This window comes from Neoarius graeffei, chromosome 7 (assembly GCF_027579695.1).
Source record: "Neoarius graeffei isolate fNeoGra1 chromosome 7, fNeoGra1.pri, whole genome shotgun sequence".
Lineage (NCBI taxonomy): Eukaryota > Metazoa > Chordata > Actinopteri > Siluriformes > Ariidae > Neoarius > Neoarius graeffei.
In genome coordinates this window covers 52,662,989-52,689,653 of record NC_083575.1, presented here as the reverse complement: position 1 = coordinate 52,689,653, position 26,665 = coordinate 52,662,989, and the positions used below count along the sequence as shown (strand labels likewise).

The following is a 26,665-nucleotide window of genomic DNA, read 5'->3' as shown; positions in this document are numbered from 1 at the left end:
ATGCAAGGATTGGACTACTGAGTCACTCCAAACGCTGCTCCCCACAGGACTAACTTTTTACCATGGTGCTACCATTATCTTACAAGATAGAAGGATGCCTACTACTATTTATGACCTCTGAGTTTGAGCATCAGTATATATTTTTTGCATTATGAATAACAATGTTCATTTATGATCAAAGCATGTCCAACAGTGACATATTCACACATAAGAAAAAAAGCACACAAGGCATGGCACTACCAAATTATACAAGAAAAGGTGGCATGTGCAGAATACCTGATTTGTTCCTTGGTGCCAAATGAACAGTCACAGATCAACACAATTGTTTTGCTTGATACAGTGCCTTGCATAAGTATTCACCCCTCAAATGTTGCTACATTTTGGAATGTTATAACCTGGAACTGAAATGGACTGAATTGGGATTAGATGCCATGAATCTGCACAAAATAACTTACAATATTGTATTGGGAAGGAAAAAAAAACAAATACAGTTTGCAAAATTATTCACAAATTAAAAAAGGTATTTCCCCTGTTAATGTGAAATACCTAAATTAGTTATTGTGCTATCATAAGTCACATACACTATTTGGGCTGTTATAACACCTTTGCTGTAATTATAATCTCCACTCTTCTGGGAAGGCTTTCCACTAGGTTTTGAAACGTGGCTGTGGGGATTTGCCCATTCAGCCACAAGAGCATTAATGAGGTCAGGCATTATTGTCAGGTGAGGAGTTTCTTAGTTTCGATTATGGGAAGTGTAATGCTGCAGCATACAAAGACATTCTAGACAATCATGTGCTTTGTGGTAACAGTTTGGGGGAAAACCCACATATGGCTGTGATGGTTAGGCGTCCACATACTTTTGCATATGGAGGATTTTTTTGTGACATATCTTTAATTACATATGTCTTTATATCCATCAGTAAATCCATAAATATAATGTCCAATAAATACATCAATAATTAAATACATTGATCAATAAATCATTCAATTTATTATTACAAAATATATTTCAATATATATTTCATGATTTATTGACACATTTAATGAAGAATATACTGAAAGATTTTTTAAAGCCTAAAGTGAAGATTAGATTGAAAGATAGATTGAATGTTTGAAGAATTCTAATATGCAAATTTGGGCTGTTCTGATTGGTCTGTAAAAGTGCATTGGCATGGCTAAACTGTAGACTGACAATCACAGACTAAATGGAGAAGAATGTAACTGATACGTTATATGAAGCAGCAGATAGACTTGAAAGAGCACAAAATGGTTAATATCCAAATTAACATTACGACTAAAATCTGTATCTCACATAATCATGAAATATATAAAACAAGCCCTGGACCTGACAATATTTGTGGTCGTGTGCTGTCCCGCTGCGCAGATCAACTAGGCCCAATTTTTAAATATATTTTTAATATATCACTGCAACTTCAAATGGTTCCTGACTTATGGAGACAATCCATGGTAGTTCCCATAGCTGAAAACAGTCACCCAAAGTCTCTTAATGACTACAGGCCCATAGCCCTAACCTCACTTGTAATGAAGTCCTTTGAAAAACTGGTCAAAAAGGAAATTATTTTAAAGACTGACCATCTCCTCGACCCCTTACAATTTGCATATCGATCCAATGGGGGGGGGTCCAGGATGCAATTATAACCTTGTTCAACTTCATTCTTAAACACTGAGGGCTCCAAGACTCATGCTAGGACACTGTTTGTGGACTTCTCATCAGCCTTCAATACTATACAGCCCCACCTATTGGTGCAGAAGCTACTCGACTGCTTTCAGCTGGACACCAGCATGTTCGGCTGGATTTTAGACTTCCTCACCAACAGATCCCAGATAGTGAGAGTAAATGGCCATCGGTCTGGATTATCCTTTACATCTACAGGCTCTCCTCAGGGCTGTGTTCTTTCTCCTCTCCTCTGCATCCTTTACACGGATGACTGTCAATCTGGGATGGACACCCATCATATTGTAAAGTTTGCAGATGACACAGTCATTGTGAGTTTGCTGAAGGACAATGAGACATCACACGGCCCCATCATAGACTACTATTGCCGCTTTTCCACTACCAACGCTGCTGAGTTGGGCTGAGCCGTGCCGTGCTGAGTTGGGCTGAGTCGAGCTGAGTGGGGCTGTTGGAGTTGCATTTCGACTACAACCGCGCTGAACCGTGCTGGCTGGAAGTGGGTGGACACATTGGGTGGAGTTAGCAAAAGTGGGTGGATGTCACGTGATGTCGTTAGGCGGCGCAACCAGTGACATCAGTGACCTTTTAAGCGGTAGTCTCACGACCCGGACAGTAAACAATAAACATGGAGGACATGGAGTTGTTAGTGTTGCTGGTCTTGGTGCTGTGGCTTGTTGTCACCGACAACGCCAACAGATACTGGCAAGAGCGTATAGATGAGGCGAGGCGCATAAGGCTTCAGAAATTCTCATAATTCGTAATTCTTCTTGTTCCGGGTTTACAGTGTTTACAGATCCCAGCATGCTCGCGGGGCGTGTGTGGGCATGTGAGGACACTCCTCCTCACCAATCAGTGCACAGGGGAGTGTCTCCTCACGCCCCTAGCCCCACTTGGCTCGGTTTGGCTCGCTTCAGCCCTACTCCAAAACCATGCGAGTTTTGGGTGCTGAGTAAGGCTGAAGCGAGCTGAGTTGTGCTGTTCTGAGGTAGTCGAAACGCGAGCTGTGTCGGGCTGAAGTGAGCTGAAAAAGGGTAGTGGAAAAGGGCCATTGGTGAACTGGTGTCAGGAAACTTTTCTGGAGTTAAATGTGACTAAGGCTACATCCACACGACAACGGCAACAAGATTTTTTTTTTTAAATATCGCGTCCACATGGGCAACGGATCAGTAAAATATCAGGTTCATATGGCAACGCAACGCTTGCTGAAAATGATGCAATACACATGCCACACCTCTACGTGCGCTGTAAGACGGTCCCATCGGAGACACCAGAACAATAGAAGAAGTAGACGCATGTGCATAAACCCCTTCTTCTGTAGCATCAGCCACATAAAGTTTTGATTATTAATCAGTAGCGTAAAATGAAAGATGCGGAAAGAGGAATGAATGGGGGTAGATGGAAGCCGGTACGCCAACATTCTGATATCCTCCAGAATTCTTTAATGGTCCAGAATAAATTGAATGCTACACGTTGATGGATTACTTTGTTCTTCTACGCCCTTTTTGAGGAATGTATTGTCGGACTTAAACCAACATCTGAAGAGGTGAGATCGCTCCTTTTTTTTCCTATTTTTGCTGGCGGGATTGTTTTTGTTTTTGGAAAGCGCACGGGTGGTGCGCGGTTTGGTTATACTCAGTACTTCTGCAGTGTTTGGACTAAAGAGTCTGCCCTAAGGGCTATTCTCTCACTCTCTCTCTCACTTTGCACCATTACACAATAAATATTCACAGTGAAAATATTTTGTAAGCGCGTTTCATGAACCAAATTATAGGATTTGTTGACAACTCGCATCGAGCTCGTTACACTTCTACCCGGCGTGAAGCACTGACAGTCATGTGGTTGTGACGTCATCGTAAACAAATCCGTTCTACTCATCCAGACGACTTCGCAACAGGGCCGTTGCCAGATTTTTCCACTCTGGAACCCGTTCTCAAAAGATTTTGTTTTGGGGCACTCAAAACACCGGTGCCATGTGGACGCCAGGCCGAAACGATAAACAATTTTATCAGATTCACCTGAATCCATTGCTGTGTGGACAGGGCCTAAGACTAAGGACATGTGTATTGATTTTAGGCATAAAGATTGTAACCACACCAAAACAAACATCAATGGGCAGGACATTGAAATAGTCCAACAATACAAGTATTTGGGTTCCATTATTGATAATAAGTTAAGTTTTAATGGTAACACAGATATGTTGTGTAAAAAAGGACAGCAACGTTGTTAGGTCAGAGATTCACCGTCTCTTCCTCTTGCCCGAACTGGAGCGATTACCCTCTCACAGATCGGTCCCTCCGTGTCACCCAGAGCTCTGGGGCGAATCGTGAAACAAGACAGGATCCCAAAAATTAGTTTCACCGTCTCTATTCACAGCTTCGCCCAAGACAAGAGAATACAGAAGGCTTTTATACCGTGTGTGTGTGTGTGTGTGTGTGTGTTGTTGATATCTGTAACTGGGTCAGTCTGTGAGCACTTATCAGCAGTTCTGCTCAATGTTGACTGAGAAAAGTATGCATGCTGGAGAGAGAGACTGTAGTGATCATATTGCTATGGTCACTTAACTGATATTTCAGAACCTTCTGTATGTGTGAGTGAAACCTTGGCCCTAAGCGGGTTAAGTTATCTACATCAATAATAAGCAAAATGTTCTGATAGAATATTCATACAGATATCAAAGGCCATTTCTTACGCACAACCTGTTCTTAAGATAGCACAGGGCAATGGAATGTTCCACATAAGATTAAACACAAAATATTTGCACATGTCAGTCTTGGTTAAACTGAGATCAAGAATAAATCCTTACAATTAAGAATAAATCCTTACAAACATCTATACTGCCTCAGGAAGCTGGCAAGGTTTAATGTAGATAAATCTCTAATGACTCTTTTCTACAGATCCTTCATTGAGTCAATACTTACTTTCTCAGCGATCTGTTGGTATGCCCTGCTTAATGTGAAACAGAAAAACGCCATATCTAAGGTCATTAAGGTGTGTAGTAGTGTTACTGGTGTTCAACAGAAAAGTATGTCTGCATTGTATGAGGAACAGGTAATTAAGAAGGCTGAATCCATCCTGTCAAATTACATCCATCTAGCCTCTGCACAGCAAATTTCAGGCTTTGCCCTCTGGCTCCCGTTTCAAATATCCATTAGCCCGAACCAACAGATATAAACACTCCTTTATACCTTCTGCTGTCCAGTTACTGAACTCTACTAGGAAACAGAGATAACCTCTATAACCCCCACCACCACTTCTTATTTTATTTTTATTTTAAACTCTGTGTTTTGAAATGTTTTGTGGAAATGTGTGTGTAAATATGGGTGCTACCACTGCAAAATAATTGCCCTATTAGGACAAATAAAGTATTACTACTACTACTACTACTGTGTTATACAGTGTTTTGAGAATTAGAACAAGATTAGCCTTGTATCTTTTTCTGGTAGTACATGGTCATGGTTCCAACAATACCCTTAATGTTAGCAGAGTGGGGTTGTGATGTGTCATTTGTGAACAATTCAGTCAGTCATTCTGAAGTATTCTTTTGTATGACTCAGGTGTAATGAGTCGTATAACTGAGTGATTCATTCATTCTGATGTAATCTTTTATAATGAGTCATCAAAGTCGTCAAAGTGAGTGATTCGTTCATTTTTCCTGGGCCACACATGCTCGCCACTCAGGCTCAGCTTTGTTCACGAACAGGTCTGTTGAGTACGAGTCTCTCATTCACTTGTCACGTGACCGCCATGGAGTTTCATTCCTATCCTTCATCAACAGTGTGGTCTTTCAATTTGAGAGTAGTATTAATTTATTCATTTCATGTTCAGATTTTGCAATGCCACTCCTTCCCTCCCAAATAGCTCCTGCATACGTGCAAATTTGCTCTACTCCTGCTCGGAAAAACTTCTTGCATGCAAATCTGCTCTGCTCCTCGTGCTCAGACTGCTCTGTGTGCTCATGAATCTTCTGGAATTTATTGGACTTTATAGATTCACTGATAGGTAGATTAACACATAATTTAAAAAATCCTTCATACCTTGAGAGATTTGTTCAAACTTCCTATAACACTACATTGATTAGTTAAAATAACTTGATGTAAGCAATTAAATCTGCATGAATTACACAACAATTGTAAGTAATAAACCTCTCAGAAATGTGATTTGAGGTCAGGTTTGAGGTGGCAAGACTTATTTGAAGGATGACATCTACTGCCACAACCCTAATGACTATGTCTTTTAAATTAAGCATTGCATATTAATGATATATCCAAGTGTTGATTGTGTTACAAACTGCTTTAAAAGTGAGAATTAAATATACAAGAGTGTAAAAGAATGATTACAGTGTTATATTAATGCTTTGTGTCATAAAATTCATCCTGACAAATATCATCCATTCACCTTTCCAGCAAAACTGTGGACACGTTTTTGCCATAAGATCAGACATTTCTCCGTGAAATCTCACATGAGAAAGGTAGAGGAACATGAGGAATGCTGCTCAGACATATGCAGCGAATCCTGCTGGAGCGCGATAATCAGCCTCACACACACTGAGGGAATGTAAGAACAGAAGAGCCACTCAGTCTCTGATTGACAGGCCACACGTCTCATTTTGCAGCATATTTTGGCCAGGGTTCAGTTTTCTTTAGACTGTGTACAAACATGGTATAATGTTGTTTTAGTTCCAGTGACTGGTGTTGCACAGTGAGAACATTTCCAGATGATTGTCTACTGATTTTCTTCTGTTGAAATATTTTATATTACCACAGTCTGAAACTCTTTTTAGATCTTACGGGGTAAAATATAAATCATGACCCATTTTCTGAAGAAAATTAAATATTTACCCATGTTCCCTCTATTTAATCATAGTCAGTTACTCACCACTTACTGAGTCTCCTTCTAGACACAGAAAACAAGTTGTTGGAATTAGTAGTCTTCTAACACAAATCGAAAGAAAGAAAGAAAGAAATCTAATTGTTATTGAATTTTTACTGTTATTGGATATTGTACTGATGGAAGGATGATCAGTACTTCCCATGAGGAAAGCTGTGGCCTAGTGGTTAGAGAAGCAGCTTTGGGACCAAAAGGTCACTGGTTTGATTCCTTGTACCAACAGGAATGGCTGAAGTGCCCTTGAGCAAGGCAACCCCTGGCTGCTCTTGGTATGTTGCTCTGGATAAGCGCTTCTGCTAAATGCCTGTAATGTAATGATGCTTGATAACAATAGCATAAGTTGCTGTGTGTTTTGTTATATATTAATACACAGACATTTTGTATGTACTGTATAAATTTTTTGACTGTGCAATACTTTCTTCACTGGACTTTTTACTGTGACAATTGAGAAGCATCCCCTCTATCATGGCTGACACTTGCTATTTGTTCACTTGTTATTTGTTCACTTAATGTTTCACTTTAATATCTCTCTTTGCACCATACCAGAAGTTTTTGTTCTTGGTTGAATTAGTGTAATTTAGTGTTGATTTAGTGTAATGTTGATCTAGTGTAATTTCTTCCCTCTCTGTATCTTAATATGTGTTTTTTGTACATTTGTGTAAGCTACTTGACACTTTAATTTCCCTCTGGGGATCAATAAAGTTACTCTACTCTACTCTACTCTACTCTACTCTACTCTACTCTACTCTACTCTACTCTACTCTACTCTAAATGAATGAAATACAAACATATCCTGGCATGATGTAAGAGCATGGTCTCATCTCATGGTCCACACAAAACATTCTTTAATATATATTTTTGCCATATTCATGACATGCCTTATAATGGGACTATAAATGTGTATTTTTTTCTTTTATTCTTGTATTCATTGTGCTCTGGAATACTTGAAGAAATTAGCTTATTAACACAGTGGATTATTGTCCACTTATTTTTAAACTCAGTGATTTAATATTACTGTCCTGAGCAAAGAAAGACCACCGTGATAAAGTACAAGGTTTGGCTATGTAAAACTCTAGATATTATATAAACATACACAGAAAAGGATCATTAAGAAATGAATGCAGTGCATTAGCATAAATTTTACAGTTGTGGTCAGAAGTTTACATACAGTGACAAGAATGTCACCTTGGATATGAATGTCATGGCAATATTTGGGCTTTCAGTAATTTCTTTGAACTGTTCTTTTTCTGTGGCAGAATGTACAGCATACATCTTAAAAAAATACTATAATTTGGTGCACAAGTTTTAATTTTCTTTGGGTTTTCTGAAAATCAACACAGGGTCAAAATTATACATACAGGGTAAAAAATATACATACAGCACACCTAATATTTGGGTAAAATGTCTCTTTGCAAGATTCACCTTGACCAAACATTTTTGTTTACCATGAACAAGCTTCTGGCAGAATTCTGGTTGGATATTTCATGACTCTTCATGGTAGAATTGGTAGAGTTCTATTAATTTTTTTTTCTTGGCATGGACTCGACTTATAAGCACGGTCCATATAGTTTCAATAGGGTTGAAGTCAGGACATGTTTTAAGCTTAATGTTAGCCTGCTTTATCCTCCACAACCAGCTCTGATGCGTGTTTGGGTTCATTGTCCTGTTGTAACTCAACAAGTCCCAAGTCATGTTCAAGTTTCTGATGGTTTATGCTGAAGAATTCTGAGGTAGTCCTCCTTCTTCATTATTCCATCCACTTTGTGCAATGAACCAGTTCCACTGGCAGCAAAACAGCCCCAGAGCATGCTGATCCTACCACCACCACCACCAGCTGGTACAGTGTTCCTCTGTACATGGTGATCATTGTGGCCAAACAACTCAATCTTTGTCTCATCTGACCATACAGCTTTTCTCCAGAAGGCTTTTTTCTTTGTCCGTGTGGTCTGCTTCAAACTTTAGTTAAGCTTGAAGGTGTCAATTTTGGAGCAGGGGGTTATTTCTTAGATAGCAGCCTCAGCCTCTCACTGCAATCTGAACTGTAGACAGTGATCTCAGCTTCCATGAAGGAAGGGCTGTGCCATGGTGGTTCCTAGGTTGTTACTGACCATCCAAACCAATTTACTTTCAGCTGAGGGTGACAGTTTGGGTTTTCTTGAAGCAAAGTGGCTTGGCAGAGTGACTACACCTCACAATAACTTGGATACAATTGTTTGAACTGATCTTGGATTGGGCGGCACGGTGGTGTAGTGGTTAGCACTGTCGCCTCACAGCAAGAAGGTCCTGGGTTCGAGCCCCGGGGCTGGCGAGGGCCTTTCTGTGTGGAGTTTGCATGTTCTCCCCGTGTCTGCGTGGGTTTCCTCCGGGTACTCCGGTTTCCCCCACAGTCCAAAGACATGCAGGTTAGGTTAACTGGTGACTCTAAATTGACCGTAGGTGTGAATGTGAGTGTGAATGGTTGTCTGTGTCTATGTGTCAGCCCTGTGATGACCTGGCGACTTGTCCAGGGTGTACCCCGCCTTTCGCCCGTAGTCAGCTGGGATAGGCTCCAGCTTGCCTGCGACCCTGTAGAAGGATAAAGCGGCTAGAGGAGATGAGATGAGATGATCTTGGATTTTGCAGTTGTTTAGAAATGGCTCCAAGAGACATTCTGGAGTTGTATATATCTGCGATCCTCTTCCTCAGATCTGCACTGAGCTCCTTGGACTTTCCCATTTTACTGTGTTTTGGTCAATCCAATAAGTGCTGGAAACAAACCCTTTTTATGAAGGCACAGAGCAGCTACCAGCTGTAGTCAATCATGATCACTAACAGGAAGTTAAGAGACCTCAGCCTTGGTAAGATAAGAGACATTTTGGAAGTTTCACACCTCTGAATTAATAATCTAAGTGAGCATATGTAAATTTTTGACCTGTTTGTATAATTTTGACACTGTGTTGATTTCAGAAAACCCAAAGAAAATTAAAACATGTGCACTAAATTCTAGTGTGCTTTTTTTTTTATTAAAGATGTATGCTGTACATTCTGCCACAGAAAAAGAACAGTTCAAAGAAATTACTGAAAGCCCAAATATTGCCATGACATTCATATCCAAGATGACATTCATGTCACTGTATCTAAACTTCTGACCACAACTGTATATACACCATCTTAAGTAGTGTTGGGGCGTGTCATCCAAATGGCTCTAGGCCTAATTAAAATATAATTGGGTTATATAAATAGATTATACATACATATACAAGGGTTGGAAGAATAACAATGTACACAAGAAGAAGCAAAAAGAAATATATGAAAAGATGAGAAACAGATAGTCTCCTTAAACCTCAACACGCGGTGCAACGTGACATTAGTGCTGATAAGGTTTATTTATCCATGTGGTTTTTATACGGCTATAAAACACCAAGCAGCAGACAGACTCATCATGCCTCCCTTGTGTAATAAAGTGTTGAAACCTGTGCCTATGATGCGCGCTTCCTGGCCCAAGACTCTATGCCCTGAAACCCTATAAGCTCCTGGAGGCCCCTAAACACAACACATAAAACGGTCCACTCCTTTGACTGACATCTACGCTGAGAGATGTGAAGCTCTTTGATCCCTTAGGTTAAGAAAAATGGTCTCTTCTGTTAAGTGTTAAAGTTCTGATTTGCGAGTGTAGATGGATTTGTCATTGTAAGAGATTATCTTGTGCAGAAAAGCTTATAGCATTTTATCTGCATGCTTATCGAGGCAAAACATACTGCCAGGGATGCTTAGCAGGAAAGCAAACAGTGATAAACAATGACGGGTGAGATGAACCTTCACGTTTGGGTTCACTGACTGACAGGACACTAAGTAAAGCTTCTGTCCTCTGGTTCTGGTAAAAGCCACCCTCATTCAGAGGGCAGTAAAACAAACAGGCTGTGCCATATCTTCCTCTCATCAGCCAAAGGGGAATGTTAACATCCCTCAGTGTCGCAGCATTCCTTGCTCTTTAGTGTGGTTTAATGGGGAGCCCTGTGGACCACTAAGAGCACCATGGTTTACAGAGGAAATTGAAGCCTAAGACCAGTTAGGGAACCAAGTATTTTTTGTGCCATCAACAGTCATGGAATTCATTACTCAAACCTAAAACTAAATCACTTCCACAAACACCAAAAAACTCACAGAAGTGTAGAAATCGATATTTGTTAATTTTATGCTTTCAAAATTACTGGAACTTTCCTATGTTCTTCTTTGATGTAACTATAAAGTAAGTGTTTCTGGGGATGGAAAATACCTGAGTAATTGTACTTTGTTACTGCACTTAAGTACCACTTTTGAAGATTTGCACTTTACTCATTGAATTAATTGAATACTTATACTCCTACTCCTTATTGAATATTTATACTCCTACTTATACTCCTAACCCCCAACTGCTCCCTGGGCGCTGTAGCATGGCTGCCCACTGCTCTAGGTATGTGTGTGAGCTCATTACTCATTTATGTGTGTGTGTGTGTGTGTGTGTGTGTGTGTGTGCGCGCGCATGCGTGTGTTCACTACTTCAGATGGGTTAAATGCAGAGGACAAATTTCACTGTGCTCGAGTGTGCATGTGGCAAATAAAGGCTTCTTCTCCTCAAATACATTTCCAAGAAAAACAAACGAATTTTTTTACTCCTTACATTCATTTTGACCTCTCAAGTACTCATTACAAATCTCAAATACCATAATATTATTTTTTATTCTAATGTTGACCTATTTATTCTATAATTTTTCTTAGTGAGATTGCTGGAGTTACTGATTCATACAAGATGAGATGTCTCATTTGCCTCCAACATACTGAAATATCAGCCTTTAAAATTCCCCCATTAAATCCAAAGAACTGTGTTATGTCATTACGTTAAGTTTGGTAAGTTAGCTAGTTAGCCTTTGTAATTTAGCCAGTTAAATTAGCTAGCTAGTTAGCTTTTGCTTAATTAAGTTTTATTTTCATTGCTATTTTGCATTTGGGGCAGTACGGTGGTGTAGTGGTTAGCGCTGTCGCCTCACAGCAAGAAGGTCCTGGGTTCGAGCCCCGGGGCCGGCGAGGGCCTTTCTGTGTGGAGTTTGCATGTTCTCCCCGTGTCCGCGTGGGTTTCCTCCGGGTGCTCCGGTTTCTCCCACAGTCCAAAGACATGCAGGTTAGGTTAACTAGTGACTCTAAATTGACCGTAGGTGTGAGTGTGAATGGTTGTATGTGTCAGCCCTGTGATGACCTGGCGACTTGTCCAGGGTGTACCCCGCCTTTCGCCCGTAGTCAGCTGGGATAGGCTCCAGCTTGCCTGTGACCCTGTAGAAAGATAAAGCGGCTAGAGATAATGAGATGAGATGAGATTTTGCATTTGAATTAATTCTAAAAGGGTTTTTAAACATTAGCTTTATAGTTTTGTCTTAATTAGCAGAATATTTAACTTATGACTGCTTAGCAAACTAGCTAGTCATGCTGGGTTGGCCATAATGAGCTTGTGGTCAGCTCTTTTTATGAGGTAAAAATCGTTACTTTACTCTTGAATACTTCATTATGTTTAAATGGAGATACATTTTGACTTTCGCTCAAGTAGACTTTTCCTCCATACATTTAATTGAGTACACTTAGATCACAGTATGCATACTTAAGTTTCTCAGTAACACTCCTGTCAATTTCTGAACAATGAAGCACCGTAATAGTTCTGCTTCATAAAGGAAAACGGTTTAACCCCCCCCCCCCCCTTTTTTTTTATAAGTGAGATGTCAGAACATTCTGAACATAACCTTTGCCACCATGGAATGTTAATAGATCATTCGCTATATTTGCTTAGCTTTGTAAACACCTTTAGCATGTTCCATCTTCATTCCACCAGCTGCACAAATATGAATTGGTTGACCCAAAGGGAATATGTATTTCAATTCTTGTGAAAGCGCAATGTCAATGGCTGAGGAGTCCTCGTCCAGCCAGAGGATCACTTTCAACGTGTGTTCTCGGAAGCACTTCCTCAAAAAAGTTGGATGTTCATTTGGCATGCTTTTCATAAGAAAATTAAATGGGTATGGGGAAAGTATGTTTTTCTTGAATCCAGACACGGCAGTGATAAATGACTACCAGATATTTACTGTATCTATTATATTTAGTTTTATGAAGAACAAATTTATTCATAGCTTTCTGTGATATTTACAGTGGTGCTTGAAAGTTTGTGAACCCTTTAGAATTTTCTATATTTCTGCATAAATATGACCTAAAACATCATCAGATTTTCACACAAGTCCTAAAAGTAGATAAAGAGAACCCAGTTAAACAAATGAGACAAAAATATTATACTTGGTCATTTATTTATTGAGGAAAATGATCCAATATTACATATCTGTGAGTGGCAAAAGTATGTGAACCTTTGCTTTCAGTATCTGGTGTGACCCCCTTGTGCAGCAATAACTGCAACTAAACGTTTCCGATAACTGTTGATGGGATAAGGTTCGTATCCTGGAATGCAGTGTTTTCCTTTCTCCAAACATAACGCTCCTCATTTAAACCAAAAAGTTCTATTTTGGTCTCATCCGTCCACAAAACATTTTTCCGATAGCCTTCTGGCTTGTCCACATGGTCTTTAGCAAACTGCAGACGAGCAGCAATGTTCTTTTTGGAGAGCAGTGGCTTTCTCCTTGCAACCCTGCTATGCACACCATTGTTGTTCAGTGTTCTCCTGATGGTGGACTCATGAACATTAACATTAGCCAATGTGAGAGAGGCCTTCAGTTGCTTAGAAGTTACCCTGGGTCCTTTGTGACCTTGCTGACTATTACACGCCTTGCTCTTGAAGTGATCTTTGTTGGTCGACCACTCCTGGGGAGGGTACCAATGGTCCTGAATTTCCTCCATTTGTACACAATCTGTCTGACTAATCCAGCCACTGGGGGTGCATAAGTGTACTCTTGGTGCTGGTCCCAAGCCCGGATAAATTGGAGAGGGTTGCGTCAGGAAGGGCATCCGGCGTAAAACTGTGCCAAATCTAACATGCGGAATGAAAAGAGAAATGCCATACTGGATCAGTCAGGGCCCGGGTTAACAATGGCTGCCTCTGGTACTGTTGGTCAACAGGGTGCCGGTGGAAAGTGTGCTACTGTTGCATCAAAATGGAGAAGGAGAGAGGGGGGAGGCGTGTTAGGAGAGAGCATGAAAGATGGAAGGGAAGGAGCTTAGAATTGAGGGTAGGAACATTGACTGGCAGAGCGAGAGAGTTAGCAGATATGATGGAAAGAAGGAAGTTGGACATTTTGTGTATGCAGGAGTTGAGGTGGAAAGGAAGCAAGGCCAAGAACATTGGAGATGGATGCAAGTTGTTTTATTATGGAGTGGATGGAAAGAGAAATGGTGTTGGTATTGTTTTGAGGGGAGAGTTGGTCAACAGTGTGATTGATGTGAAGAGGGTGTCAGATAGAGTGATAGGCATGAAGTTGGAGATTCAAGGAGTGGCAATCAATGTTGTGTGTGCGTACGCCCCACGGGTTGGATGTGAGAATGAAGAGAAAGAGTCTTTCTGGGAAAAGATGGATGAAGTGGTAGAAAGTATACTGAGGGAGGAGCGTGTGCTGATAGGAGCAGATTTCAATGGAAATGTTGGCAAGGGAAACAGAGGAGATGAGGATGTGATGGGCAGATATGGTGTAAGAGAGAAATGTGGAAGGGCAAATGGTGGTTGATTTTTCAAAGAGGATGAATTTGGCAATAGTCAATACATACTTCGAGAAGAAAGAGCAGCACAGGGTGACGTTTAAGAGTGGAGGAAGATCTACACAGATGGACTACATACTCTGCAGAAGGGGTAACCTGAAGGAGATTAGAGACTGTAAAGTGATGGCAGGGCAGAGTGTAGCTAGACAACATCAAGTGGTCGTGTGCAGGATGAGCTTGAAAGTGAAAAAGAGGAAGAGTGAAATAGTGGAGCCGAAGATTAAGTGGTGGAAACTAAAAGAGGTTGAACATCAGAAGGAGTTTAGGGAAGAAATGAGACAAGCATTGAGTGTTCATGGAAGTCTGCCGGAAGATTGGAATACTAATGCTGTAGAGAGGCAGCAAGGAAGGTGCTAGGGTGGTCATTGGGAAGGAGGAAGGAAGACAAGGAGACATGGTGGTGGAACAAAGAAGTGCAGGAAATTATAAAAGATAAGAGGCTAGCAAAGAAGAATTGGGACGAGCAGAGAGACGAGGAAATACAGTTATACAGAGAGACGAGACAGAAGGCAAAAAGAGTTGTAGCGAAGGTGAAAGCAAATGCATACCAGGAGTTGTACGAAAGACTGGAGACCAAAGAAGGCGAGAAAGACCTGTACAGACTAGCTAGGCAGAGAAACAGGGAAGCGAGGGATGTACAGTACAGCAGGTAAGAGTGATGAAAGATGTAAATGGAAATGTGCTGACAAACAGAGAGTGTATTAAGAAGGTGGAAAGAGTACTTTGAGGATTTATTAAATGAGGAGAATCCAAGAGAGAAAAGGTCAGATTCACTGGAGACAGCAAATCAGGAAGCAGAGTTGGTTAGTAAGGATGAGGTGAGGGCAGCCATGAAAAGAATGAAGACTGGGAAAGCAGTCGGACCAGATGGTATCCCGATTGAGGCTTGGAGATGTTTGGGTGAGATGGCTGTGGAGTTCCTAACGAGATTGTTTAATAAGATCCTAGAGAATGAGAAAAATGCCAAATGAATGGAGAGCGTGCTAGTCCCAATATACGAGAATAAGGGAGATGTACGTACAGAGCCGCAGTAATTACAGAGGAATAAAATTGATGAGCCACACCATGAAGCTATGGGAAAGGGTATTGGAGGCGAGACTGAGAAGAGAAGTAGCAATCTATGAACAGCAGTACGGGTTTATGCCAAGGAAGAGCACATCGGATGCAATTTGTACTCTAAGAATGTTAATGGAGAAGTACAGAGAAGGCCAGAGAAAGCTACATTGTGTGTTTGTAGACCTGGAGAAAGCATACGATAGAGTGCCGAGAGATGAGTTATGGTATTATATGAGAAAGGTGGAGTGAATGAGAAGTATATTAGAGTGGTGCAAGACATGTATGAGAACAGTGAAACAGCAGTGAGGTGTGCAGTTGGAACAACTGGATGGTTCAAGGTGAAGATGGGACTCCATCAAGGATCTGCTTTGAGTCCTTTTTTGTTTGCCATAGTGATGGATAGCTTGACGGATGAAGTGAAGCAAGAGTCACCATGGAACATGATGTTTGCGGATGATATTGTGATATGTGGTGAAAGTAGAAAGGAGGTTAAGTTGGGTTTGGAGAGACGGAGGTATGCATTGGAACGAAGAGGAATGAAGGTGAGCAGGAGCAAAACAGAATGCATGTGCATCAATGAGAATGGGGATGAGAGTGTAGTGAAGATGCAAGGAGCAGACGTAAAGAAAGTTGGTGAATTCAAGTACCTGGGGTCAACTGTGCAGGAAAATGGGGGCTGCGATAGTGAGGTGAGAAAGAGAGTGCAGGCAGGGTGGAGCAGTTGGAGAAGGATTTCGGGAGTCATTTGTGATAGGAAAGTCCCAGCAAAAGTGAAAGGTAAGATGTATAAGAGAGTAGTGAGACCAGCTGTGATGTATGGATTGGAGACTGTACCCTTAACAAAGAGACAGGAGGCAAAGTTGGAGGTGGCGGAGTTGAGGATGTTAAGGTTTGCAATGGGAGTGACAAGGTTGGACAGGATAAGGAACGAGTACATCAGAGGGACAGCACATATAGAGAGCTTGGGCATTAAGCTAAGAGAGATGAGACTGAGATGGTATGGGCACATCCTGAGAAGAGATGCAGAGCATGTGGGAAAGAGAATGTTGAGGAAGGAGCTGCCAGGCAAACGAAAATGAGGAAGACCAAAGAGGAGATACAGTGGGGCAAAAAAGTATTTAGTCAGTCACCAATTGTGCAAGTTCTCCCACTTAAAAAGATGAGAGAGGCCTGTAATTTTCATCATAGGTATACCTCAACTATGAGAGACAAAATGAGAAAAAAAATCCAGAAAATCACATTGTCTGATTTTTAAAGAATTTATTTGCAAATTATGGTGGAAAATAAGTATTTGGTCAATAACAAAAGTTCATCTCAATACTTTGTTATATACCCTTTGTTGGCAATGACAGAGGTCAAATGTTTTCTGTAAGTCTTCACAAGGTTTTCACACACTGTTGCTGGTATTTTGGCCCATTTCTCCATGCAGATCTCCTCTAGAGCAGTGATGTTTTGGGCTGTCACTGGGCAACACAAACTTTCAACTCCCTCCAAAGATTTTCTATGGGGTTGAGATCTGGAGACTGGCTAGGCCACTCCAGGACCTTGAAATGCTTCTTACGAAGCCACTCCTTCGTTGCCCGGGTGGTGTGTTTGGGATCATTGTCATGCTGAAAGACCCAGCCACGTTTCATCTTCAATGCCCTTGCTAATGGAAGGAGGTTTTCACTCAAAATCTCACGATACATGGCCCCATTCATTCTTTCCTTTACACGGATCAGTTGTCCTGGTCCCTTTGCAGAAAAACAGCCCCAAAGCATGATGTTTCCACCCCCATGCTTCACAGTAGGTATGGTGCTCTTTGGATGCAACTCAGCATTCTTTCTCCTCCAAACACGACAAGTTGAGTTTTTACCAAAAAGTTCTATTTTGGTTTCATCTGACCATATGACTGTGGCAGCGGGGGCGTGGTCAAGCGCCGGTCTGTGAAAGGAGGGCGGAGCCAGGGAAGGTGAGTGGCAGAATCACTACACCTGACGGTAATTAACCTGTGTTTGTGTGTCTTCCCAGTAACCGCGCCCTATTTAAGGAGGCAGAGGGAGAGCAGAGGACGGCAGGACAAAGCTTCAGGGACCAACAGGCTTTTATTGCCAGACTTTTCAGTATAACAATCATTCTTATTTGGTAAATACACACACACACGCTGTGTTCTTGTCCCGGGAAGAGCTCTCCTCTGCTCTCCCTCTGCCTCCTTAAATAGGGCGTGGTTACTGGGAAGACACACAAACACAGGTTAATTACCGTCAGGTGTAGTGATTCTGCCACTCACCTTCCCTGGCTCCGCCCTCCTGTCACAGACCGGCGCTTGACCACGCCCCCGCTGCCACAGTGACATTCTCCCAATCCTCTTCTGGATCATCCAAATGCTCTCTAGCAAACTTCAGACAGGCCTGGACATGTACTGGCTTAAGCAGGGGGACACATCTGGCACTGCAGGATTTGAGTCCCTGGCGGCGTAGTGTGTTACTGATGGTAGCCTTTGTTACTTTGGTCCCAGCTCTCTGCAGGTCATTCACTAGGTCTCCAAGTGTGGTTCTGGGATTTTTGCTCACCGTTCTTGTGATCATTTTGACCCCATGGGTGAGATCTTGCATGGAGCCCCAGAGCGAGGGAGATTATCAGTGGTCTTGTATGTCTTCCATTTTCTAATAATTGCTCCCACAGTTGATTTCTTCACACCAAGCTGCTTATCTACTGCAGATTCAGTCTTCCCAGCCTGGTGCAGGTCTACAATTTTGTTTCTGGTGTCCTTTGACAGCTCTTTGGTCTTGGGGATAGTGGAGTTTGGAGCGTGACTGTTTGAGGTTGTGGACAGGTGTCTTTTATACTGATAACGAGTTCAAACAGGTGCCATTAATACAGGTAACGAGTGGAGGACAGAGGAGCCTCTTAAAGAAGTTGTTACAGGTCTGTGAGAGCCAGAAATCTTGCTTGTTTGTAGGTGACCAAATACTTATTTTACAGAGGAATTTACCAATTAATTCATTAAAAATCCTACAATGTGATTTCCTGGATTCTTTCCCCCCATTCTGTCTCTCATAGTTGAGGTGTACCTATGATGAAAATTACAGGCCTCTCTCATCTTTTTAAGTGGGAGAACTTGCACAATTGGTGGCTGACTAAATACTTTTTTGCCCCACTGTACATGGATGTGGTGAGAGCGGACATGAAAGTGGCAGGTGTGATAGAGAAGAATGCGGAAGACAGGGAGCAATGGAGACGAAAGATCCGCTGTGGCGACCCCTAATCAGGAGCAGCCAGAAGAAGTACACAATCTGTCTGACTGTGGATTGGTGGAGTCCAAACTCTTTAGAGATGGTTTTGTAACCTTTTCCAGCCTGATGAGCATCAACAACACTTTTTCTGAGGTCCTCAGAAATATCCTTTGCTCATGCCATGATACACTTCTACAAACGTGTTGTGAAGATCAGACTTTGATAGAGCCCTGTTCTTTAAATAAAACAGGGTGCCCATTCACACCTGATTGTCATCCCATTGATTGAAAACACCGGACTCTAATTTCACCTTCAAATTACCTTCTAATCCTAGAGGTTCACATATTTTTGCCACTCACAGATATGTAATATTGGATCATTTTCCTCAATAAATAAATGACCAAGTATAATCTTTTTGTCTCATTTGTTTAACTGGGTTCTCTTCATCTACTTTTAGGACTTGTGTGAAAATCTGATGATGTTTTAGGTCATATTTATGCAGAAATATAGAAAATTCTAAAGGGTTCACAAACTTTCAAGCACCACTGTATGTCAGCATCAACCCTGGTTGCTGATTTCCCATGGAATCGTTCGCAAAGAGCTAAAGAAAACCTCAGTAATACACTAGGAATTGCAGTGATATGCTTCAAACAAGACGTCAGAGTGAAACGGGATACCATGTGAATCTCATTTTAACACCTGAGCTTATTATATGACTACAGAGCAACTCAGAGTTATAAAACCGGGTGAGTAAACAACGACCATTTTCCTGTTTTTGTGTTTGCTACTACAAGCCTTCATGCAAACACACGTCTAAAGAGCTGTTGTGGAATGTGAGGTTAGACTGACCTTTCATGTGGTCACTCACTTAGTTTACGGCTTTATGTCTCTTGTAATACTCATAGCCTTTTCCTCTGCCACTTTCCCCCTCTTCTCCAGGAGTACTTATCTCTTCACTGACCCATCATCAAGAGTCATTTTTGAAGAGGCATACATAAACAAAGGATTTCACAAAGTGCAGATCTGTGATGTATCACTAGGCATCACGCTTTATCTGAGATTGGTCCTGGAAATAGACTGATTAAGCTCATGGTTGCTCAGCAGAGCCCGCTGTCCTGTGCTGAGGTTAGTTTGCTCCCACAGGCCCAGAACAGCAGGGAAGTAGGCAAACAGATAGACACAAACAGCTATGCAAGCCAAGGCTAGAAAACAGCTGCACAATAAAGAGCTGGCGATGGGAGTATTTCACTCTTAAAAAGAACATTACCAGCAGTGAATAAGGATCAAATTAACAACGGCAGAAAAAAATTGACTTTTTTTATTGATATAAGTACCAAATCACTTTTCCAAAGTATATAGATTTGGTTTACTACCATCAATCATCAAAAACATCCTCTTAAAACATTCATTTAAATTATAGTCCTTGGGAGATATGCTATTGTCTCTGTAACAGAAAACTGACATTGTTTATTAAATATAACTAGATCCAGATTAAATAACTTTTGCCAAATCACGGTTGCATTATTGAAAACAGCTCCTTCAGCATGTACAGTATCCACTTGCGGTGTGAGAAGATGCTGACTGAACACAGTCCATAACTCCACTCTTACACCTGGACTGAGGCCACTGAGTGACACTGCGCTTTCTCTGGTCTTCTGTTACGTTTTTAGAAGCAATCCGAGGTGCTGGAGGTGATCCTCAGTGCAGATGGTTTTAATAAGATGCTCACAATGGCACTGCTCAATATAAAGTGTTCTCCATCATTGCTGGCTGCTTGCGTTACAGATTACTGACCAGTTAAAATGATGAAATGACATGGCAGAGGCCACTTCCACCATCCACTGCACAGCCTGTTGGTTCTCACCCCACTGTAATTCATACCACATGGAGCAACATGGAGCCTGTGCCTTTGCCTGATAAAAGCTGAATTCTTTTTCATTTAGAACATTGCCAAGCCGTTCTTTTTTGTTCCCCAGTAAATCGCATTGTGACACTGGGCAGCCTGTGGTGGAGAAAAAAAAGAAGCAGGAGTTCGCTCAAGGACTGTGACCCTCTGCAAACAGGTTTATTCCTCGTGTTATGTTAATGGGATTCAAGTCAGAGGACAACAGCTGAAACCCAGGCTTTCATAGGCCTGAGTTTCAAAGACAGGCCCATTACTAAAAACAGCAGATTATTTTCCCAGCAGGCCTTCTGGACTATTATAATTTGTTTTAATGGGGTTGAATTGAAAATAAATGGCTTTTCCTTACATTTGTCTGAAATAAAAGCAGGAGAGTGAAAGAAAATGCCAAAAAGGAAGAAAGCCTTATTTTACATTCACCCACAGCGCCCCAAAAATGCACATCCAGCCTGCTGTTACAATGACGGCTTTTGTGTTGTAAGTCAGGGGTTAACAGAATTCTGTCAGTATCCGGAGATGACCCATCTCCATCCAGTGAAGTGGTTTCCAAGCATTTCATTCTTGTGTTCATCTTTCAGGCCTAACAAGAAGGCCTCTTTTTGTGTGCAACAGGCCAATAATGGCACCCTTTTGAACAAAACCTTGCCATCCAGACAGATTTCCCCAGCTATCTGAAAATTCATGGGCCAAAACCTACTATCTGTTTGTACTTTATCACTATGAAAGCACTAAGGTAAAGAGGGGGATGATTTTGAGGAATAGACACTTGTTGTAAATTCCTCTGACAAAAAGTATCTGCCAACAATGCTGACTAATGGTTTTACATCCAAACTGTCCAAACCATATATTCTGTACTTCCCACAACAGCCTGTTTTTCTCTGTGCTGCCTTGTCAGTGCTGCATAATTCAAGCTTGCATTGCTATATCAGGTCAAGGATCTTTGTTCCTCTGGTCAGAGCTCTTGCTGTGTGAGAGGAGTGGGCACTGTCAACACCTTCTGGCTGCCAACTGGCGTCATCATCTTTTCAGGCTATGGCTACATGACAAGATTTTTAAATTGATCATAAAAAGGACTTTGGCTTAGATACTATGGTCTTACTGCTGTGTTTTTATTTTTTGGGTTGATATACACTCATATTATATACTGAACTCAACAGGGAATGAGTAAAGTAATTTTGCTAAATAAATGTTGGTGACTGAAACATTTGATGAATTTTTTGTATTTTTTTTTTTTACTTAGCGTAACTTGAGAATAAGATGTAACTATTGTTTGAAATATTAATAGTTTATTTCTGAATAAATAATTAAAGCAAGATAAAAATATTGTTCCACTACCTAATAAACTGAACTCATCTGGCAAAGAATAAATTAATATTTGTTAAACAATATGGACTATTAAATGTTTGATGAATTGTATATATTTTACTGGATAACACTGAGTAAAATGTATGGCTTACTTTGCTGCAGCGCTGTGTGTACTGGGGCTGCTGGTGGTTGGTGGTGCCGTGTTGTCTTGTTTGGCTGGTTTATGACCTCCGGATCGGAAATGTTGCCAGGTCTGGTCCCTGTGCCTGCGCAGCAGAGGGGCAAGTTGAAAAGTGCACATATTTAAGCCTCCCCCTCCTTTCTACAATAGCTACATCAAAGAGCACATGCAGGGATGCAAATTGGTGTTAAGTGGAGGACCTCCTGTGGATGCTTGCCCTCTCCATCATGATAAGAACATGAGGAAATCTGGATGGGATTTTATGGAGGCCACCATACAGGAGTGGGGGCTTCAACCATACCAGATTGCTGATTCATGTCGAAATGCATTCTCACATACCTAACGTGCACAGCTGCCTAAACATCAGAATCGTGCCAGCTCTATAGTCATACCACATCACCTGGACCATGACAGCCAAATGTTTTTTCTTTCTCATCTTTTTTTAAATGATATTTTAACAGGATGCTTCTTCACCAAAGCGATTTTCAAATAGGTGCCTCTACCAAATGGCCAACATTATAATAATATTATACAATGAGCAGTGATGATTGTTCCCATGCAAAGCATGTGAAAATTAAAGAGAATGGCTTTTTAAAAGTAAATTTTCTCTGAATAAAATTATTTAAGAATTGATGTGGGGTCATGTTAATATTTTGATTAATTAACTAATACATTCAGAATGACTCCAGACTAAACTAAAGGAATCTGTGTCACAAGAATGGAATATTTCTACACCATTGTGATTTCTGAAACTTTATTAGTGGAATCATTTGTCCAAACAAAATGAAATGGGATCACTTTGGTTTTGTTTTCTGGACTAATAATACTAACCTGCTGATAAATCATAGCATAACACACTGAAAATGTGAGTGAGTATGTGTTTACACCATTGAGGCAATTACACATTTTCTATCACTCTTGAGACTCCGGCTGATTGAACCTCGTGCATCTTCCTAACCCACCCAGAATGATAATTAAAAAAAAAAAGAAAAAAAAAGTGAAGACATTGCAGTGGAGTTAATTGAGAACAGAGCGTGGCCATGAGAGGCTAATCAAACACAGCTCTGGAAACACTGGAGACAACCTCGGCTTACCCTCATTCCTCTCTCCTTTCTTTGTCTTTATCGCTTTCTCACTCCCTCTATGGAATTGAGTCAGGATGGCTTGGCATTTGGTGAAGTAACCAGAGTGCTTAGCTCGATGGTAGAGGAATGAGCTGAGAAACTACCACAACTTTGCAACACTTCCATGTTTTAAATCTCAGAAGCCCGTCGTGCATGCAAAATTAGGAACCACACAAAGCTGGAGCAAATACAATCAAGTCAAATTAACAAACAATGAAGCCATTTTGGTGTAAACAGTGCTCCCCAAAATGGCTCTTGGCAATATCCAAAGTGCTCTATGATGCAGAGGTGAGTACATAGGGATGGCGTGGTGTCCTGAGAAGTTCTCACCCTTTTATCATGCAGCCTGGTCCCAGCACACAGTGAAACAGATGCCTCAAGATAGTATCTAAATACAACAACAGTCCATCCTGTAACCAACTAAAAAACAACTAAGGAATTCTCCTTAAACAAATGGAAGAAAGTTTGTGTTTCTAATTTATATGGAAGCACAACCCATTTTGGAACATTGTTGGAACTGAGGGATATTTGAATAAAGCCATAATGGAAGAACAGAAGAAAATGAAAAAAAAAAAGCTGAGCGCTCTCATCTACAATCAGTCTTGATGGACAACTATTGCCTGGACACAGATGGACCTATAAACTTTTTTGTTCTTTAAGATGATGCCAAATAGTGCTGTAAAGTGTTAACAGATGCCAATTTATGGATCATTCAGCACTAAAGCCTGAGTGTCAGTTCTGAGAAAGAGAAAGTGTGATGGACAGCAACAAGACTCTGTAATGTTCTCTGAGAGAAAGAGCTTTACCTACACACTTTCACTGACACATGCAAAGCCCATCAACTGTGTCAACAAGGCCTGTCAGAGAGAGATCAACCATGCTGTTTTACCCGTGATCTTAACTGAAATTAGTCTAAACTCATCTCAAAGCTCTAAGACTTTAACTACAGCTTTAATTATTGCATACATTATGATATCTTTTGAGTAAAAGAATTTCTCCCCACACTTTCCCCCACAGTTAAGACAAAATCTCCACTTTCCAACAAACTTTATTTGTATAGTGTCTTTTTTTTTTCAATTAAAATGCACAAAGGAGCAAAAATTCATAAAGAGACTATAAATGAAACAAGGCACTGTAATAAAACCAGATGATAAAGCAACACAAGAAACTATAAAACAAAAGCAAATAATTAAAATAAATGTTGAACAGTGTCTTTAAAGGCACTGGTAAAAATGGATTTATACTGACAAGCATTAAGATAAAATCAGTGTTTGACTCCTTCTGAATTACCAGGCTCTGATTTTCTTTGTCTGATCATAATTATCTGCAGTAAAAAGAGAAAAAAAAAGGATTAAAAGACACATTTCCTCTAATGTTGTGCCAGAGGAGGGAGCCCACTTACTGATTAAAGCTATAAGAGTATTACACATTTCAAGCAGGAAGCCACTCAAACCTGTGAGTCAAAGACTTTTAAGCAACAGCTGCTTGTGATTTTTTTTTGCATTGGATAAGGAGAATTAAATAGTAGACATATTTGTTTTGTGTTCCTTGTGATTTAGGAAGGCATGAGGAAAGCCACTTAAAGTAAAAAAAAAAAAAAAACAACCCAAAATAAACACTGTTTGCCAATCACGGCCAAGTGCCCTGATGTGCCCTCCGCACATTTACATTAAAAATAAAAAACTTTAACAACAATTTATCCATTTTAAAAGTTATGAAATTGCTAAAAATAGGCTTACCTGGACGTAACCATTTGCACTGAAACCACATACCCACCTACGACATTAATGGCACACTAGAACACCGTCTAGCTTCGTTACACAGAGCCATCAAACAAAGGCTTCTAATTCTTAAAAAAATAAAAATCGCCAGGCGCCACTGTTCTCTCTCTCTCTCTCTCTCTCTGTCTGTGTGTGCACACGTTTTCACTGCTTCAGATGGATTAAATAGAAAGAAAGAATTTCACTGTGCTGTAATGTATGTGACAAATAAAGATTTCTAATTCTAAAAATCTCATCAGAAATTTTCTGTAATCATGTGATTTTTACTGGCAACAAAATACATGAATCAACAGACTTCATTTTAATGAAGTTTAAATTTCACTGGGCTAGATAATGCATACGTAGTACTGACACAGATACTAATAAACAATCCGGCTGTCATAGCAACGTGATTCTTGCCATCTAAAAAGGTCACTTTTCTCAGTGAATAAAAACAAACAAAAGCATGTTACGTGAAATTATCAATGATCGGGCTTCTTTTTACACCCAAATGCTTGATACTCAGGCATCTTTAGGGTTGTTTCCAACAATTTAGAAGTGATGCGTCCACAAGATCCACTAGCCTCGGTAAGTCATGTGGCGTGTATGTGATACCACAGAGTGCCATATTTGAACACCGCAAAAAAACGAAACTGAATTTGAGGAGAAAATGACTTAATACTAGTGAAATTATCTTGCTGCATGGACAGATAATTTTACTTGACAAGACATCTTGGAATAAATTGGTTACAATCTAGAACTAGTTTTAATAATCTCAGAGTTGGTGTCTTGTGTTCTTTTAATAGGAAATGCTAGATCGTTTCAATGATATTCAAGATATTCTAATTTGCTAAGCTATCATTTTTTTCAGTGAACTTCGGAGAGAGTAAGATGTCAGCACCCAGGGACATTGATTTTCTTTGAAAATAAATTCTGTATGCAGTATACAGATATAAATATGAACACGTGAACACTACATGTCTTGTATGGAAATTATCTGTCAGTATAAAGGGATTTATTTTTAGGTTTTGTTTGGCTTTAACTGCCAGCCACCATTGTGCGACACCAAGTCTGTATGTGTGCCTTACTCAAGACCAAGCTTGGCTGCTTTCCCTCTCAGAGCTCAGTGCTTTCCATGAGCTTTCCTGTAATCTGACTAAACCAAACTCACACCGGTGCTGTCTCCAGTAATCCCAATCTGAAAGAGTTAATGTAAAGGAGGAGGAATGCTGCGGTCTGATTTTGTGCCTGAGGTGGTCTGCTGTGGTAGGGGTTTTAAATTTCTGCAACAAACTACAGTTTGAACATTGTCTGAACAGTTAAACTGTTTATGCCTCAGAAGCAAAATGTTTGTGTTTCTTGTCTGACCACTGTTTCTCTTTTTTTGCATGGAACAGAGAATGATCACAGCCCACAAGAATCCCACCTTCTCTCTCCCAAGCCCGTCATGGCCTCGCTGAGAAATGACTATGACGAATGAATCAGAACTGAACCCTCTTGAACTCTCCATAGGTTTTAATTTGTTAATATGATTAACATTTGTTTCGAATAACCTCTACAGTGCTGACACCATTGATAGCATTTTCACTATTCAAGGCCTCAGGAAAGGAAGGAGGACATTGTTCTCTTACAGCAGGATATCCCACTTAATGACTCGGACTGACTGACATCCATCCCAATGAGCTGCTCAGTGTTTTTGGGAGACCTTTAGGGACAGAGTCTACTGACTGATTTGTTCAAGTGAACATTTAGTCCTGTTTTACACTCAAAAAAGGCACAACACAAAGCTTCTATACATGATGACTGATACTGTCAACACATCAGTCTACACTTAGCA

General features: G+C 40.6%; 1 long non-coding RNA gene across 1 annotated transcript in view; it reads right to left on the bottom strand.

Moving 5' to 3' along the window:
* Positions 1–26,665, bottom strand: part of LOC132888671 (uncharacterized) — a 57,501-nt gene that overhangs the window by 14,157 nt on the left and 16,679 nt on the right. The window contains exon 2 of the long non-coding RNA XR_009654961.1: positions 21,916–22,029. This is a non-coding gene — a long non-coding RNA (uncharacterized LOC132888671). The remainder of the gene's footprint in view (positions 1–21,915; positions 22,030–26,665) is intronic.